Below are 19,914 nucleotides of genomic sequence, written 5' to 3' on the forward strand. Positions count from 1 at the left end.
CCTTAATGGCCCATTGACAAAGGGGGGATGTGCTGAGTTTCTGCCTCCCTTTTAGGTGGAAATATTCTGCCCTTTTAATATTTCCTAAAATATTTCATTTTCTGGGAGAGGGGTGGGTGCTTCCTACAACAATATGTCCATCTTACTTACTTCTTCTCCTTCATTTCTGTTCAAATCCTTGAAGATTCATTGCTGAAAAGCAAGAATATTACCAGCTAACTGTAGGTAATTTCAATTTGGCAAATGACATTTTAGAGAATGTGCTTCTGAACTTAGGCAAGTGCTGGAAGAATACAGAGCAATTAAGAAGCAGGATGTCCCATTGCAATTAGTGATAAATATACGGACGTGGTGCCTTGGATGCAAACTCTGGACTCAACCCAACAACCAGTAAAGAAATATATGAAAAGCTTTGTTCCTCTTTTAACTACAACTTGAAAAGGGAGAATGAATGAGATCAAAGTGGTCTGCTATGCCTCCACACACACAGGTGTGTTTTTTTAATTAAAATTGTGCTTTATTAAAATTGTGGTTTTTTTATTTTTTAAATAAAAAAAACATTTTTTTTAATTTAACTAGAAATCCAGAGCAGAGACAGGCATAGAACATTTTCCTCCTCCTCCTCCTATATACCCCACATTTGTCCTAGTGGCCAAAAAAGTTCAGGTGCAAATAGATGATGCGATTCCCATCATTAACCACGTTCTCTGAGTCATGGCTTGCTCAGTCCATTTTTTTTAAAGGCTCACGTGAGCCACCAGACTATAAACTAATCCCATCAGAAGGAACCCCACAAAACCTAGATGCTGGCTAGCTCGTTGCCTGACTTGTTGTCGCATAGCTAACTGTAAGGCTAGGACCTTCAGACGGAGACGCGCTTTTTTTTTTTTTTTGCCTCAGCAGCTTCGTTTGAACTTTACTGTAAACAAGTTTGCAAGGGAGGCGACGAGCTGCTCGCCCTTCCCAAGAGACCTTCGCCATACGATCCATCGGCGCCGGCAAAGGGAAACCTTCCTTTCCCCTCTTTTTCTCCCTCTGATTGAGTTGGTAATTTGGGGACGGTCCCTTCCCCGGGCATTCTGAAGCGGCGAGGAAACTCAGAGGCTCCCGTTTTCTGCTGCAGTGTTGCGGAAGGGAGGGGCGGAGGCGGAACGGGAAGGTCCCTCTTTGACGGCTCCTGTTAGCGAATGTTTTCTTCGCCGATGGAAAGTTCGACCTCTTTGTGACATAGAGCCAAGGCGGCTCCGAACAGCCCTCGGCAGGGGCGGGCAAAGGGGCATCACGCATCCCCGGGCAGCAGGCCTATGGGCGGTCCCCGCACGCCGGATAAACCCAAGCAGCCGAGGTGGGTGGGGCAGGAGGACGAAAGGGCTTCCCCTCCCCTCCCAACCAGTGCGGCCTTTGCACGGGGCTGGTAATTCGCAGACGGGTCCCTTGGCTTGGCCGAGTTGGTTTGTTGTGGTGCCACGGTGTGCTTTCACAGCCCGGCGAGGCAGACCGGGCTCTTCGCGAGAGGCGTAGCCGGCGGAGGTGCAGTTGGCCCGGAAAGGGCGCTGCCCGCAAAAAAATAAAGGCCCGCAAAAAAAGTGTCCATCGCGCAGGCAGCAATTGGAAGATGGTCCCTCGGTAGCGTGGTTGGATGATGGAGCGAAGCCCCGAGATCTGAGTTGTGCACCTGCAGGGTCAGGTAGGGAAGCCGGTTTTTCTCCCCGCTGGCCGCGTGCGGGGAAAGGAGAATCCCTTGCACGTTCCCTGCCTTTCTTGAGAATGAGGAGCAGCGTTTGAGATCCCCCCGGGGGGGGGGGGACTGGAGAAGGGGAAGAGGATGCCTTGCCCACGAACTATGATTCTGGGTGACGGTGGGAGGATGGGTGGCTCAGCGTAGGCACGAGGGGGCGGGTGGATCCCCCCCCCCTTAGTCAGACAAGATACCTTTTTGCCTTCCTTCCCACTCCTCTCTGAGTATCCGGAAAGCAAGATCCGGTAAGGTGGAGGTGGGGAGGAGGCCTCAGACGTTACTGAGTCAATTGGTCTGGCACAGCTAAGACACAGAGAGCAAGCAGGAAGGTTTCCCTCAAACATATATGCTAGTCGTTCCCGACTCTAGGGTGCTCATCTCAGTTTCAAAGCCAAAACGCCAGCTCTGCCCGAAGACGCCTCCCACCAAAGGTGGTTCCTATTTTTTCTACTTGCATTTTTATACGTGCTTTCAAACTGCTAGATTGGCAGAAGCAGGGACAAGTAATGGGAGCTCACTCCGTTATGTGGCACTAGGGATTCGAACTGCCGAACTTGCCATGGTTGCCGCATCCCTTATTCCCTTTGACTACCCTACCCCTAAATGAATAAACACACAAACCCCACCCACCCACCCAACCCCAATTGAACAGAAAGGTCCTTACTTGTCCATGCCCTATTTTGGTTCTTGGAAGGCACCTGACTGGGCAGAGTTGGAAGCAGGGTGCCAGGCCCTTGGGTGGGTCCAGTGCAGCTCCTATATCCTCCAGGTGAAAATAACTTCCAACACAAAAGTGGAAGCAATGTATTGTGTTGTTTTTTTTTTTTTTTTTTAAAGAATATTTGCAAGGTGCCTAACATCCATTTGTCCCTGGGATACTTCTGATAAAAGACAGATTTGGTTTTTTGCAAGTTAGGTGCTAAATGTTGAAACTTTGTTGTGCCTTCCATATGGTATACCCTGACACTGTCTTAGGGTACATTTATGATAAAATGGTACCTTTGAATAAGCTCTGAATGTATTTTTATCATTATTGGCAGCCAGACTGGATATAGGAGCCGTGGTAGCATGGTGGCTAGAATGCAGTATTGCAGGCTAATTCTGCTGACTGCCAGGGGTTCAATCCTCACCGGATTCAAGGTTGACTCAGCCTTACATCCTTCCAAGATGGGTAAAATGAGGATCCAGATTGTTGGGGGCAATAGACTGACTCTGTAAACTGCTTAAGAGTGCTATAAAACACTATAAAGCGGTATATGTCTGCTATTGCTATATCTGGAATCTTTCTCCTGGACAAAGAAAAAGTGCTAGCAAAAAGGCCTGGCTAAGGTATAGTACTTCAGTCTATGGGTGGCAACACTGAATTTTTCATGTCAAGAAAATCAGGGCCATGTTGGAGGGAGAGATGATGCACAGCAGAAAATTTCATCATTGCATCTTGTTTTCACAGCACAGAGATTGATTGTTTGAATTTATAAGCTACGTCATATGTCACCTGAGGTCTCTATGAACCATTTATAATCCAGGCAGAATTTACCCTCATAGGCCTTTTTCTCACTGCTTGTTTTCCACCTGTGTTAATTCTTAGCAGAAAACTGTCTCTTGTCCCTATTGCTTCTTTCTACCCTGCTTCTATTACAGCTATGTCAGACCACTTCCCTCCAAGTTAAAGGTCAAGAAACCTTATGTGCACCTTGAGGCTTTCCTTGGATATTTCAAGTCCAAAATGGTTGAGGATGACTTTAAGGCAGTCTCCCTCGTGGGCTGGAGGCAAAATTAAGACATTCATGAGGACAAGGCAGAGAAGAGATGTTGCCTTGCTTAAATGGAAGTAAGGAAGTACATTACCAAAGAACTGAAGGAGTTTCACCTCTCTTTTACCACTGCACAAGGAACATGCCCAAAATTTGGTTTTCTACCTCAGAATAAAGCAGCATGTTCTGAAGTTTCTGCTGAACTGTTTCAGGTTAGCCATGGTTCAGCCGGATTGAAATCCAGAATTTTGGGTTATTTGGGGATATGGATGGAACAAAATCCAAATGGGATAAGTGGAGCAAGGGAGGTGCACATTTGTCCTTCTTTCCCCTCCAGAGCTGTCAGTGTAGCATAGGCCACCAGGCTGTTTTCATCACAGTCTTTCCATCCTTCCCTTTCCTCAGCTGCTGCCACTGCTGGTCTCCCAGTGGCTCTTTCCCATCGCCCTACCTGCCCTTCCAGTCTTCCCAGCAGCTCCATTTCCTCTCTTCTATCATTGATATTGTGGCACACTGTACTCCATCAGTCTACCTGCTCCACCATCTTCTCAGAGTCTTCCCCTTCTTGCCTCCTTTTCTCCCCATGGGCTAGTAGTTATATCCTCAGATTTTCCCTGCTTCCCCCTCCCCACTTCTGCATAGAACAAAACAGACCCAAATACTCCACACAGGCAGGTTTGGGGTAAGGACCAATCCCAACCTCCCTGTTCCAAACATAAAACCCCTTCATTGACAGATATTAGATCTCTTTACAATGCATTGATCCACAACACAGAAGTTAAGGTTATGAGCCACAAGAACATAATTCTGTGATTCTGAAAAACACGGAATAAATTTGTGTGTTGGTGGATGTTGAAGCACATGGTGAGATTTCTTGTGTACTGTTTTTTTTTTGGTGTGTGGGGGGGGTCCATTTCATGTCTGCCAGCAGGAATTTTTCTCACACTTGCTCCTTGTTGTTTTTAATCCAAAAGGTAAAGAACTAAACATTGCTTGGAAAACAGTTGTTCGTGTATTGTACAAAGGTGGTCTGCGTTTTATCTCCATGATTTTCATTGATTTAGGAATTCAGCATAAGAGCATGAGTCAAAGAGATTCTCAATAGGGCAGCATCCGGGCTGTGGGTGAGGAACATGTTGAAAATAAAGATTATTTATTTCTTTATTTCTAAATAAAGTAGACATCAGCAAGTCCCAAAGCCATACAATATTTCCATGTATCCCTCTCAGTCTGAAGAAAGGACAAACTGGCCATATAGTAATAGTATTCTTCCTCAGCCTCATATTATTTGGCCAACCTTCCTAAGGAATTATAGGAGTTAAAGTCCTAACAAATCTGGAACAAATTCCTTGTTTTTTTTAAAGAAGTATTTGGCAGGGATAATAACATGAAAGCCCAATGTTCAGCATGTGATAAGTATCCCTGTGGGAATACGGTGCATCTTATAAAATTGTAGGCCCTTTCTGCCAACCACCGTGGCTTTGCTGATTCAGAAATGCCACCTGCACAGCTTTTAAGCTTTTCTCCTCAGTCATAAGTGTCAGAAACATTTAAAACACAGCAGTTCCTGTTGTTTAGGGATTCCTAGGAAGGGAAAAAAGAAAGAGGTGCCAGTGTACTCACAGTTGCCCTAAGATGTCAGTCTATACTTTTTAACTCCGGACCTCAGATAAAAAAGACATTTCTTCAGCGCTGCAACCCAGCGATCTTTCCTTTTACGAGCTGCGAGGGTCTTTTGTATTATGCTTTGGAATGAAAGGAGAGCGGCTGTTAGCTGCAGAAGAAGTGAGAGGAAACCCTTAAGTGCCTGGCAAGCTGTGTATTGTGGGTTAGGGAGTGCATGGTTACCCGGCAGCTTCTAAACGATACCATGGCAACTTCGCTGATGGGTAATATACAGTAGGTGACATTTCTGGCCTGATGACAGGCAAATTGGGTGGGGTGTGTGGTCACACAGAAAGAGTGGTAGAGGATTCTGCTGTTGAATGGAGTGGTGGCCATCCTAGTTCCAATTCTTCACCTGCAAGCAGAGTTTTTTCTTTTCTTTCTTTGCTGATATATTTCGTAGGCTTGTGGGAGTAGGTTTGCTCCTGTACTTTTTAAACAGGGCTTTCACTTTAAATATAGTTGACTGTTTTCCTCCCTCCCCTGCACAAAGATTCCAGAATTTCTCCCTCCTTTGCCATAATCGTCAGATGCATAACAAGTTGTTATGCCAGCAATAAGTGCTCAGTTTCTGACAGTCTGAATAGGCATTAATGGTGTGATTTGGCTGCAGAAAAAAAAGATAAATACAATTTTAGACTGTATCTCTGAGAGTATACTTTGACGTCAGGAACATTCAAGATCTATTGTGTCTAGTGCTGTATTGTGTGCCTGAGTTCCTTGTTCAAACGGGGTTGTAGTTAATTTGGAATGGACTTCAAGAAGAACAAGGATGATTAATTGGACTAAAAATTATCCTGTACAGGGAAAGACCAGGGATAAGATTCTGGAAAGCTATAAAAACAGAAGGCTTCGGAAGGGATGTAATAGCCAAGTACTTCAGGTACGTAAAGTGGAACCATCCAAGTACTAACTCCAAGTAGCAATGTTAAATAGGGAGAAAGCAGATTCTAGAACAGTGATGACTAACCTTTTTGCCATCGCATGCCAAATGCCGGGGGGAGCGCAGGGGGGGTCGTGCGCAGGTGTGTCCACACCCATACTTCTATGCGTGCGACCCCCCTGTGAGCATTCGACACACCCCCTCCTCGTACATGTGCATGTGACCCCCACCCTCTCCCCGCTTTGGCATCTTGACATCTGCAGATATGTTTGGGCTATAACCCCCGTCATGCTCAGGTACAAGCTGGTGATAATTATGCCGTTCATAACAGCCAGAAAGCAATACACTAGGGAAAGTTGTCCTAAGAATTTGATTTTAGGATTTAATTTAGGAATCAATCGTTGCCTTAGAAATGATGCATTCAGTGTTGGGCCCTGCTGGAAGTTGTTTCTGGTTGATTAAAAAAACAACACCTAAAAACAACCTCTGGCATTCCAGATACAATATTACAGTATGCTGATCTTTGACCATAATAAAGATTTGGTTTGGTTTGTTTCATTGCATTTCGTTTCATCTGATTTGGTAGTTATAGAAAGCTTGTTCTGTGATTCTGGAAGCTGCTGCCTATCAACATGGGTCTGGGTGGACCAATGGACCAATGATGATGGGCTAGATTTTGGAATCCATTTTGATCTTTTAATCTTGTTTTAATGTTACTGTAGGCATTGTGGTTCATTACAACCAGTGTTTGGTAACTAGGCCAAATGTCACTCTTTAATCCAACGCCCTGCTTCTTACTGGCTGAATGGGTGGGCCACAAAGTTTACATCAGAAACCAGGGAAAGAGCCACAGCTCAGAATGAAGGACATCCTTTATATAGTCCTAAACGTACGATCACAACTGAACCCAAAATTTATATTGTTAAGTGAACAATTTGTTGTGAGTTTTGCCCCATTTTATGACTTTTCTTGACAGATTTGTTAAGTGAATCACTGTAGCTCTTAAATTAGTAACATGGTTGTTAAGTGAATCTGATTTCCCATTGACTTTGCTTGTCAGAAGGCGCAAAAGGAGATCACATGACTTTGGGACACTGCAACCGTCATAAGTGTGAACCAATTGCCAAGCATCCGAAGGTAAATCATGTGACCATGGGGATGCTGCAATGATCAGTGTGAAAAACAGTCATAAGTCACTTTTTTCAGTGCCGTCGTAACTTTCAACTGTCACTAAATGAACTGTTATAAGTCGAGGACTGCCTGTATAACAAAAGGTATCAATTTCACTTCCCAATCTCTGTTGCTAAGACTGAGAAAGACTGAAATCTCGGAAATCCTTGCCAGTTGCTTTACACAGTGCTCAGCTATACGGAGCAGTAATCTTGACTCACTAAAGCAGTGAGGACATCTATTTGGATAATTTTACATTATAAATACTTAGCAAATGCCAACCCCCCCCCCCCCGAGCTTGTAGGTTCGGGCTTTGCTTTCCCCCCCCGCCCTGCCTCAGGATAGCCTATAGTATATGCCCAGGAAATAAATGGGTTTATTTGGAGAAAAACTCATGTGTATCCATAAAACCTGCTTTTCTGGATCAAATTAAAGGCTCTCCTGATCCATCAGTCAGAGACTGATAGCAAGACACATGTTGTCTTTGTCTTTATTTTTTATCACTAGCAGCATCTAACTACAGAGCAATTGAGTGCAATGAGGCTGGTTACCTAAGGTTTTGTTACAATGTCAATCTGTGCCCAATTGTAGTCCTTTCTAATTGGCAGCAAGACTACCCTTTGCTCTTAATTTCCTACAGAACCTGTGACCAGAGATTTGCATGGGACCTTTGGGCCAAATTTAATGTGACTTTTGGGCCTTAAGAAGCGTAAGAGATGGAATTGACATAGAGAGCAGGAGTGCCAAATACCAATGAAGATAGATAGACAGGCAGATCGAGAGAGATAATGTCTGTTTGGTTGGCTTTGTTCATACAGCTGGAAAAATGTTCATTAAATAATTTTAAATAATTAATAATTAAATTAACATGACATTATTGATGATGGATAAAAGCTAAAATACTGCATGTTGCCTTCTGTAACACAGTAAGATATTGAAACGCTGTGGCTGAAATTTCTGATCTGTCTATGGTCCTGTCCCTCAACATGTCCTGTGCACCCCTCTGACACCAGGAATAAAGGTGTGTTCTTCCTGCATGCCTGCATGGCCATCACAGGCTGGTACAGCACCTGAGCACAAGGCAAGGCAGGGCCCCATCAGCTGTTGGACTCCAACAACACCATTATTATTATTATTAGTTTGCTCTGGTGGGCTATGCAGAAGAACTCAGTGAGCCCTACAGGTTTCAAACCCCTGACGTAGCCCTGTAATCTATCTACTCAATGTCCTTTTTCTTGATGCAGGCAGAAATGCCAGTTGGTGGTCCTAACTTCACTACCTTCTCTGAATCTAATATTAAAGCTCCTGCTATCCACACAAAGCTTCCTTCAGCATTTCAAAGAGTTAAAAGGGCAGGACAGGCATTCCAAATGAATGGAGATTCAGTGCAGCCATGCATTTCTAATATGGCCTAACATCATTTCCTTGAGATCTGAACTCTTCATGTCCTACCTGTTCCAAGAGGAGGAAAAGTTGCTTATGACTTAGGTGGAAATAGGTAAGCCTTACTGTGATCCTGGGCAGGAGTACAGATTTATGAATCTGCACAGCTGTCACAGGAGCAGCAGGATTTTGCATCACTGAGCATGTAATGAAGTGATAAGGACTGTCTGTGTTCTCTCCGTGCTTGCTAAGGGGTCTGGAACAGAGCGTGCTCTTTGAAGTTGCACGTTCTGCTTATGAGCTGAGCTTGTTGCTTTGTTTTTCCATTTTTGAAAAAAAGAAGCTTTTTTTCCTCTGTTGCTGGAACCTACATATGATTGAATCAAGCACACAAGCAGAGATGACAACTCAGCTGGGTTGCTTCTTGGCAGGCTATAAAAAGAGGAAAGGCACCAAATGTTATTCTGAGTACATTTAGCGCTTTGTCCAGAGAAGCCAAAAGTACCTGGAAGCATGACAAAGCTTCAGAGAAGATGGCTGGCTTGCTGGAGAAACAGAACACAGCTGCTGTGGTCAAAGTGAGGCTTTTAAAAAGTAGCCTTCCATATTTAAAAGGTAACTATATGAGTAGTACACTATATCCAGCTTCTGTGCAACAGGAAGGAATTGGCTTAGTGCAAAAAATTATTAAGTTGGAGCGATGTGTATAACAGAACAAGAAAGCATGAATAAATAAATTAGCTGGCTCGTGTACCAATAGATGTTCTAATTCTCAATATTTTAACTAGAGGATAGAAAGGATAGAAGAAAATGGAATTAACCTCATCATCTTCTGAAGTCCCTGGCCGTCGCCGTTCTACTGAGTCACGTATCACAGCAATGTTATAGCTGCATGTTCTTGTTCATCGCACCTGCCCTGAACCCAGAAGCTGCTTTTCCCATTACCAAGGTTAAAGCAAGATTTAGTTGCCATACATTATAATATTCATTAAAAATGATGTAGTGCTTTAAAAATGCAACACTTTAAGCCTGAAACCGAATGCTGGCTCAATATTGCTGCTGTTACATTAGGGAGAATGATGTGAGGATACCTGGGGACAGTGCCAGCCTCCCTGGAACGAAGCTACAAATTATAAGTAATCCTTTCATGAGTTAGCAAAAGCAACCAAGAGACCATCTCTTGAACAGGTTGAAAGCTGCAGTGTCACCATCACTAAAGGCCAACGGGGGGGGGGGGGGGCTGGAGGAAAGGCAGGAAAGAAAGAAAGAAAGAAAGAAAGAAAGAAAGAAAGAAAGAGAAAGAAAGAAAAAGAAAGAGCATTTGAAGCTATAAATGAGAAAGCAGGTCCACAGGCAAATGTGATACATTGCTGATGTTGCACGTCCTGTTTCTTGAATGCTTAGAGCAGTGTTTCTCAACCTTGGCGACTTTTAAGTCCTGTGGACTTCAACTCCCAAAATCCCCTAGAATTCTGGAAGTTGAAGTCCACAGGACTTAAAGTCTCCAAGGTTGAGAAACACTGGCTTAGAGGCTGGACCTGCCCTGTTTGTGAGCTACAGTCATGAAGTTGCAATCTCCTACCACTAAAAGCAATTGGAATACACTACATGACTTAAACTTACTACCTAAATAAATAAATAAAAGGGGGGTTTGATTGAGCCTCGCAAACCAAATATTACTGTAATAGGAGTTCTTGCTCTGTGCCTCCATTGGATTTGGTACATGATAAAACCGTGAACGAGTTAAAAAATGGTGCCGTGACAAGATATTTAATAGAAAATGCTAATAGGGATCATTATTTTCATGCTACAGTGATAATGGTTAAAAATACCAATATGCTGAGCCCTAGTTCACAAAGCAGCCTACAGTAACAATTGCTAAATTAGGTTCAAGATGACCTGAGTGTAAAGCAACATTTAGCTATGAAAACTGGCTGGGTGAGTTTGGACCAGTCGTCTTTTTGCCAAAGTTGTTTCATAAAATAATTGTTATTAATAAATATTAGAAGAGATGGAGATATGTATATCCTCTTGTACTGTTGCAGAAAAGATAAGAGTATAGATCCAATGAATAATAATCCAAAAACAAATATCCAATAAATATTAATCCAAAAACAAAACCAGGAAAACTAACATTGCATAAGTACAAAAGGCCAGAACTATGCATCAAAGATTAAAATGGATTCAAATCCTATAAAGGTTCCTGCAATCCTCAGGAAATCTGGTTGCTCAGCCTCTTTTAAGGGACATCTGAAGGCCATCAAGAAAGGAGCAAAATAAATGAACAGTGGGAGAGATTTCAATGTCAAAGTGACACAGATCAGAGAAAAAATCCATCTATTTTGCTTCTAAAGATGGTCATTTTCCCTGTTCGGGCCGGGGCAGGGGGAGATTCCGGGGTTAGCAAACTTGTAGTGCCAATTTAAGCCAATCTGTTTAATCTTGACTTTGATTAACTTGCACTATAGTCCAATTCTGTATATGACATTGTCCTCTGATTTACAGACTAAATCAAACTTTTAAAAAAATGTTCAGATGAATTGTATTCCTCCTTTGGGATTGTTAAAAATGAAAGCAAATGAAGAGTAGTCCTTTTAGAGAAATAATATGGGAACTGCAAAAAATTTAATTTCCTTCCTTCCTTCCTTCCTGATTTTGAGTCTGTTCCTGTCTATCTCCAAATATACTGATGGTTTTACTTGTTTATTTAATAAAGTGGCAAACCATTTACTATATGAAAATGATAGCCTGCAGCGCTTATGTAATCTTTATAATGGACTCTACTGTTTGAGAATAGGTACCTACTAAATTATGTGGTCTTTTTCTAAACTTTGTCTAAATATTTCTGTTGACTCTCAAGCTAGCATCCTAGTTAGAAAGTCTATCATTTCCAGATAGATTTAACCTCTCAGTTAAAATTTTTCATTTTAACTCATTTTTATCAGCTTTATCATTTTATTGTTTTTCAAACTACTTTGCAGTTTAAAAATGTAGAATAAAAGAAGCATCCATAGTCATCTAGTTCCTCGGTTCCTAACCAAGTTGCCAAAACAACAACAACAATATATACATTTTCATACTACAATGCAAGCTTTTTCCTTTTGTGTTTGTGTTGCAGCAGGTCTTTGTCTCTCTCATGCACACACCACTTTCTCTTCTCTTTGAAAGCATCTTCCCTTGCATCAAACTCTTCAGATGGATTTTGAATTCAACTTTCTTTCTTTCTATCTTATATATTTTACGCACAACCCATTCCCCAAAAGCTTGAGCAAATCCGTCTAACTGAACGGGATATCTGTAATTCAACATATATCCCAAACACATTAGATTAATGTAAATTAATTTCTAAAAAAGAAAAGGAAATTGCATGTCTACTGTTTAGTCTTTATGCTCCTCACAACTGCAATAAAACATAGCAAAGCAAAAAACAAACAAACAAACAGGATTTATCCATTAACTAGCTGATAACCCAGCTTTACATGGGTATTTATTTATAGGGGGGAAATGTCCAGACCAAACATAATTTCTAATGTTGGATTTTCCCCCTAACCAGGGGGAGCCCTCTTGTGGAGTACTGTGAAGCCGTTACCATGGCAACTCTACTGCGCTGTACAGTAGAAGCCATTTTAAGGCACAACAGGGTGTATCTTAATGGAACACACATCCTGAGGGTTTTTAGGGGTGTCTTACCCCCACAGTATTTATTTCCAGAGATCAGAGATAAGTCATCTGTGTACCAAGTTTGGTTGAAATTGTTCGAGGCGTTCCAGAGTTATGCTGGTACACACGCGCGCGCGTACACACAAACACACACACACACACAGATAATTTGCTTCAATACTATTTTCCTGCTCCAAAAGTACCAACTAATAGAAAGAACTACAGTTGTGCAGATTTGGGAGAACATTGCCTGGATTCTGTACAGCCATTAATATTAGCAGAGGGTTTTAATGATATACCATAGAAAACCCTGCTTAGGAAGGTTGGAGATGCTTTTCATTCCTACCTTGTTTGAGTAATGAACCAGATTGCTTGTAGTGTCTCAAGCCTGTCTGTTCTTTCAGTTTCTATTGTTCTCAGTCCCTATCAATATTTCTGGGAAATTGTTGATAGCCTACTAAATTTGGGCTCTAGGTATTGGTCTCTGAGGAAGAAATTGCAAAGCTTCAGGTATAATATTAACAATATAAGAACTGGGCTGTGGGGAAGCATATGAAAAATATTATTGTAACAGATGTATTTCTGCTAGGTTTTGCAAGAACAAACATCCTGAACAAAAGAACTTGGTTGTGAATATTTATTGCAAAAATAACAGGATTTTTTTAAAAAATTCCAGCCGCTTTTCCCCATTTTTATAAACAGGAATGTTTAAAATGTGCTTAGAATCAGTTTTGAAACTATCATGTCTAAAAACGATGCTTTGGTCTTGGGAGTGCTTTTCCCCAAAAATTTGTCTCCTAACCTCAGTAGATTTTTTTTTGAGAACCAGGACAGTTATTCCATATATATTTACTTACGAATGAAGTACCTTAAAATTAGGAGACTTTTCATTATTTTGGAATTTTGATAGTCGTATAGCTTTCAATTATTTATTTTCATTTTATTAACTGAAATAAGTGTCAGAGTAACTATTAGATTAAGACTAAGGAGATCCATGCTGAAAGGTCTATGTAATCTTAAGGCTTATTTGTTGTCTTTGAGCCAATTCTGCTTTTCATCTTAGCCTACATCAAGAGACTATTGTGGGGATAAATTTGACCCGAAGCATCAATGCCAATTTCTATTTTGAGGAGAAATATGAGATATAAATGCATACAATTGTACTTTTGAATAGCAAACTGTTATAGTTAATTAGGAGAATCTTTATAATTGGGTTAACTGGGTCTTCCAGACTTTGTCTATACATCATATTCCTTATCAGCATATCCAATGGTGAAATGATAAACCTATAATCAATTTAAAAAAATAGCTGGCTAGGTGTCCCTCCACTTTGAGAGAAAGTTTTCTTTTGCAGATATTGACTGGACTCTGATTTATGCCTTGAGTCTGCTAGATCCTGAACAATAACTTGAATGTCAAGGGATTGGCTTAGTACCTACAGTAGATGGTTTATTGGTGTTGTGTGATAAATTGATGTAGCTGCTATATTAAAACCCTTTGCCAGGAAGAACATGCTGGTACAGGATATAGAAAACTGTTATCTTTGAATAACATGGCTTTAAATTTATGCAGTCCAGAGCTTCAAATAATTTCCTATAATTTCACAGGAAAATATCTGTCTAGACAGTTCTTCAGTCCAGGTAGTAGAGAAGCTGTACAGAGTCCTAACACTTAGAGTTGTTGAATATTTTCACAATTCCAAGACATTTTTCCAACTGAAATAAATGATTGGAATGCTTAAGTTACTTGTTCATTGTTCCATTGTAGAATGCTTGACCTATCTTGGATCACACCTTGGATTCTTGGATGCTATTTTTATGGTTAGTTCAGTGATGGGATACAAAAAAAATTTACTACCAGTTTTGTGGGCGTGGCTTGGTGGGCATGTTGTGGCTTGGTGGGCGTGGCAGGGGAAGGTTATTGCAAAATCCCCATTCCCTCCCGATCAGCTGGGACTCGGGAGGCAGAGAATAGATGGGGGCGGGGCCAGTCAGAGGTGGTATTTACCATTTCTCTGAACTTTCAAAATTTCCGCTACCGGTTCTCCAGAACTGGTCAGAACCTGCTGAATACCACCTCTGGGTTAGTTGTAATGATGGAATCTGTTTTTTTAGAAAAAAATTGGTCTTTCCTAAGTTTATGCACATAGTTAAAGTAGAACTCATCTCTACATTTCATCATCTTTCCTTTATTTGTAGAGTTCATTTTTTTACTGTAAGCGTTTAACATTTTAACAATAATACTTAATAATGATAATACTTTTAAACATTTTTTAAAATAATAAATAATATATTTTTAAATAATGTACTTAAAATAATACTCATGGCTTATTAAAGATGTTATGTTGTTGACTTACTTATGCTAATGTTTTAATTTCCATGCTCTTCCATTTTTAGATGTGAAATCTGAGGATTTTGCTTCTCATTTTGATAGCAGCAGCAGCAGCAAACCTGACCAGACAAGGTATTAAATTGTTTAAAGTCTGCCTGTCCCAAAGTTTAAAGGGTAAAGCCAGGAATCACAAGATAGATTCATAGAAGCATGTCAATCAACCCATACATTAAGTCATTCACATAGAAAGGCAGACAGTAGGCATTCTTGTGCCAGTGATGGGTTCCGGATCCTGTTGCAACCGGTACGCTGCGTACTTACCGCCCACAATGCTCCAGCTGCTTGGCGGAGCATCGCACAGGTGCCGTACACTCTGTGTGCGTGCACGAAAGCCCTGATCAGTTCAAATACAGGTAAGGAGAGCAGGCGGGTGGGCCCTCCAGAGCACCGTGCCAGAACTGTACCTGGTGCTCCCAGCAGGCACCGGTACGCCCGTATCGGGGCGCACCGGTCGTATCCCACCACTGCCCTGTGCCTGCTTCTCCCATAAGCAACACAGAATTATCATTCCTATCCTTTATGTGGAAATGTCACGCTTTCTGCTTCATGCTTCATTATGGCTCTCTGCAAATCCCCCTCTTTCGTCCCTCATGTCAAAGAGTAAGTTTAGATCTCTGCTCTATTCCCCCCCCCCTTTGTTTGTTCTGCCTGGTTCTGGTACACCTCAAAATTGTCATCTGCTAATTGTGTTTATCTTAAAAGAGTTTTAAGAGCAGAAAGTATTCATAGACTTTCCTACGCACAAGTAAAATGAAGCAATAAGAAATGTGTCAGTAGACACATAGGCCAGAATATCTTTTTAGCCAAATTTCTGGAATTCTTTGCTTGACGTATGTGTGGTTTGATTGGCCTTATATTTAAGATGAGCCTGAGGGGTTGTTTTTTTTACCTCTTGCTAATTAGCATTTGGGGTGCTGAGTGCTTTTTACATGGCTTTAAATTGTTTTCAAATTCATTACTAATTACTAATTAAATCTTTTTTTAAAAACAAACAAAGTTCCACTTCCATAAAAGATTCAGTTCAGTGGATGGCTAGCTGGATTGATAATCTGCCAGGATCATTGTTTTAATTGTGTTTAAGTCAGAGTTTATTTCCTCAGTTGCAGTGGTGATCTGTAGCTTAATAAAGAAGTGCCAAATCAACGTGCAAAGAGAGAACTGAAGGGAAAGCCTTTCAGTCTCCAAATTCATTGTAACTTTATAACCAGCACTTACCAAGCTGGGAAAAATCAAAGTAAACAGTGAAGATTTCTGCAGAGCTTGGGCACAAGAACTCCCACGCATTCCATCGCTCAGACTTATTTCATAATGCCTTCTCAATATCATAAAAGAATGATGGTTTGAAGCTTAATAGCTCCCCTTCACAGCATCATTTCAGAGCTGGGGGAAATGAAGAGGACAGCAAATTGGCTTCAAATAGCTTTTGAAACATTGTCGGTTAAAATGAAGTGGAAATACCCTCTGCCCTTGAAACTTCTTTCCCGTTAAATTGAGTTTTGTCTTTAGAACAAGAGCCAGCCTGAATGGAAAATCTGGGGTTATACTCAAAAACGTTTGAGTGGTAATAGGATGGAGGAGAAGGCCGCTCTGAGATAATTTAATAGAGAAATAAATAACCACATTTGTGAATATTGAAATCCAGAATGGATTCAATAGTGAGAGTTTACTTTATGGATACATATTAGTCCTTAAAACAAGCAATGAATGGAAGCAAAACCCATCTGAGAATGACTGGAGTGAGAGATGGTTTGGTCTGGGCATCTCACTATGGAAAAATTGCAACAAGATAAGTTCTGCAATCTTTCAAGAGAACATTTAGGATGGAGACAGCAGGTGCCTTCATATATCACCAAGGGCAAAATAATATCAGGGCATTTCAACTTTTAGAGTACCCTACGGAAGACCTCAAAGTGATTACTTTGGAAAACAGAATGTATCGGAAGGTTTCAAATTATCTAAGTAGGCTGCAACAAATGCAGTGAGTTTTTAAGATATTACAGTTGTTAATTGATAAGGTACTTACACTGGTAGTCCTCGACTTATGACCCCAGTTGAGCCCCAATGTATGTCATTAAGTGAGGCATTTGTTAAGTGAGTTTTGCCCCGTTTTACAACCTTTCTTGCCACAGTTGTTCAGTAAATCATTGCAGTTGTTAAGTTAGTAGCCTAGTTGTTAAATGAATCTGGTTTGCCCATTGGCTTTGCTGGCCAATGGGTCCAAAAAGAGATCATATGACAATGGGACACTTACAATGGTCATAAATATGAACCAGTTGCCAAGCGTCTGAACTTTGATCACATGATCATGGGGATGCTACAATGGTTGTAAGTGTGGAAAATGATCATTAGGCACTTTTACCAGTGTTGTTGTAACTTTGAACAGTCACTAAACAAGCTGTTGTAAGTCACGGACTACCTGCAGTCTGTCTCTCACTGTAACTTGCATCTGTATAACCAGCCTGTCTTCTCTTCCTTCCCTCCCACATTTCCAGTTTAAATCCTACATCACCTAACTACTCTATGCACCTGATGAAGTGAGACAGGGGTGGGTTGCTGATGGCATTACTGCCGGTTCGGTGCACACATACATTTTGTGTGTGCACTTTCGTTTCACTCGCACACATGCCAAACACACGCTCTGCACCCGTGCACATTTGCAAATAAAAAGGTCTGCGCATGCATAAAACCTTAAAAACTGGGGGAAAAATTTGCAATGAAAATCATTCTGCGCATGCGCAGAACCGAAAAACAAGATGGTGCTGCCGTAGGAGAACCAATTTGAGGGCGTGGCACTACTGGTTCCAGCGACCCAGGCTGCCAAGTTACTACCTATTCGACCGAACCGGTCTGAACCAGTGAGAACCCACCTCTGAAGTGAGCTCATGAAAGCTTATTTTGTTTTAATAAAATGTGTTAGTTGGAAAAGAAGCTACCAGATACCTTCTGGTACTAAGTTTATAGCCCAGAGTCTGGTAGCTCTTTTTCCAACTAACAGTAGTTTTATTTAATACTACTCATGGGGGAAAGAAAGCAAACTGGGGGACATGGTGCAGATGATCAATCAAGTTGCAACTTTCGGTCTCTGGCAACAACTAGAAAGAGCCATACCACCTTCAACATAGCAGGGGTTGAGTGACCCGAGGAAGCAGCAGAGATCCTGTGGTTGTGATTGTTTTTGTGATGAATTGTAAGTAGAGAGTGACCCAATTTAGACTAGGTCCAATGCACCAAGATGAAGAAAGCTTGTCACTTCTTTCCAGTCCAGTTAAACTGAACAACTAGTTTTCCTTTTCACTTGCGGAACTGGGCAAATGAAACAGATACAGGAAGTTCCATACTATTAATAAGGCTTAATAATGGCTAGCTAAAAATCATTTGAACATTGATCATTTAAGCCCAACGTTTTCCATGCAGTTGTTAAGTGAGTTGTGTTCCATTTTATGATTTTTTTTTTTGCCAAAGTTGTTAAGTGAATCATTGTGCTTGTTAAGTGAATCATGCAATCATTAAGCGAGTTGGGCTTCCTGCACTGATTTGCTTGTAGGAAGCCAGCTGGCAAGGTTACAAATAGTGATCACATGACCCCAGGACGGTGTCAGTTGCCAAGCACCCAAATTTTGATCACATGACCATGGGGATGCCGCAACAGTATTTCTTTGGAAAACGTAGGTGTACTATTGCTTTGTTTTTGTTCTGTATGCAAAAGATTTCAAGTGTGATACCAAAGGAATAGAATTCAAACTATAAATCAATTTCTGCTTCATCTTAATGGTGTAACCTGCTCTTTAGACTTCGGAGCATGTATAAAATTGATACGGAGGGAGGAAAAATTAAAGTTATAAAGTATGGTGATCCAAAGCCATATATAATAAACCAACCATAATATAATTGGTTTTTTTGTTTTGGATTCAACACGTTCTTTGGACCCAGCTATTTTGGATTTCAAATCATAGTTTATAGCTTTTAAATAAGGATTTTGACTTATCCAATAAAACATACTTAAATGAACCATGGTTTAAGTGTTATCTTTCAATTAAGATTACTGACAAGCTGTGAAAAATTGTAAGCCAGCCATATATCCAACCATAAAAAAAGAAAGGCACTCACAATTTGATCTTGCCCCCTGGACACAACTATGTAGGTTTATTAACAGCAGTAGGACAATGGCTTGACAGTGCCTTTAGGGATGGGGTTTAAATTTCTCAACCTAATTAACTGGCAACATAAAACATTTTGCATGCCAAAACCTCCCTTGAGCTGAGCAATACTTTCTGACAATTCCAATATTATTTGCTACTCTTTGTGATGATGTGGAAGAAAAATTAGCTAATGCTTAGCTGTGTACGCATAGAGAGGGCAGTGCCAAGCAAATATCAAGTTGCTGCAATTCTGGGAAGGGTGTGTATACACTAATGCTGCGGTCTAATTAACGTTTGCTTAGTGCTTTGCAGATACACCATGCACTGTAAAATGAACTGGGAATATGGGTAAAGCACGAAATGTGCAGGGGATTATCAACTAAAACAGAGGACGAAAACTATGGCCCCTTTATGACTTGTGGACTTGCTAGCTCAGGAATTCTGGGAGTTGAAATCCACAGATTGTTAAAAGGGCCACAGTTGCCCATCCCTGACCAAAAGGTCCTGGAGATTGTCTGCCCCCTCTCCATAGGCCGAGGGAGGAAAAACTTTTCCAAAGCAGCCTTTATAGTGGTATTTATCTGGGAGCTACCTGCCCCAATCCCCTAGAAACATTTGCTTTAATTCATGTCCTTCAGAATATTGTAAAAGAGAAATAACGGATGTGCTCTTGAGTTTTACTATTCCCTGTTCTTGTTTCTCTTTTTCATCATTTTTGCTGATGACCAGTAAGAAACATCAGAGTACAAAATACTATGTTGGGCAAAATACTATTTTGGTTTGTGTGTGTGTGTGTGTGTGTGTGTGTGTGTGTGTGTGTAGAGAGAGAGGGAGAGAGGGAGAGGTAGGTAGGTAGGTAGGTAGGTAGGTGAGTGTAGGTATAGAGATAGATCAATATATATAGCATATGAAGTACTACCTAAAAACTGGTCTGGGTCATGTGTGTTAGGATATATATATATATCCTACCCATGCCAGCAATAGCTGTTTGGTATTTTTCAATCCTCCCTATAAAAGCTTGAGTCTGAGACTTTGTAGATTCAAACCATCATTCTACTACTGAATATGGGCCTTAGTCTGATTTGGCTTTAATGCAGTCTATTGAAGGTCTTTGTGATGCTCAGAAGCTTG

At 41.1% G+C, this 19,914-nt stretch overlaps 1 protein-coding gene across 3 annotated transcripts in view; it reads left to right on the plus strand.

Annotated features, from left to right (window-relative positions):
• The first annotated feature begins 1,129 nt into the window (after positions 1 to 1,129).
• Positions 1,130 to 19,914, plus strand: part of TMEM63C (transmembrane protein 63C) — an 80,736-nt gene continuing 61,951 nt past the window's right edge. For 2 of the 3 annotated variants that reach the window (XM_032232083.1, XM_032232099.1), the window contains exon 1: positions 14,675 to 14,716. The gene's annotated coding sequence lies outside the window, so the exon portion shown is untranslated. Of the gene's footprint in view, positions 1,688 to 14,674; positions 14,717 to 19,914 lie in introns of those variants that run through there. The other variant, XM_032232092.1, reaches the window with a different exon arrangement.

The sequence above is a fragment of the Thamnophis elegans genome, chromosome 1 (genome assembly GCF_009769535.1).
Source record: "Thamnophis elegans isolate rThaEle1 chromosome 1, rThaEle1.pri, whole genome shotgun sequence".
NCBI classification, from domain to species: Eukaryota; Metazoa; Chordata; class Lepidosauria; order Squamata; family Colubridae; genus Thamnophis; species Thamnophis elegans.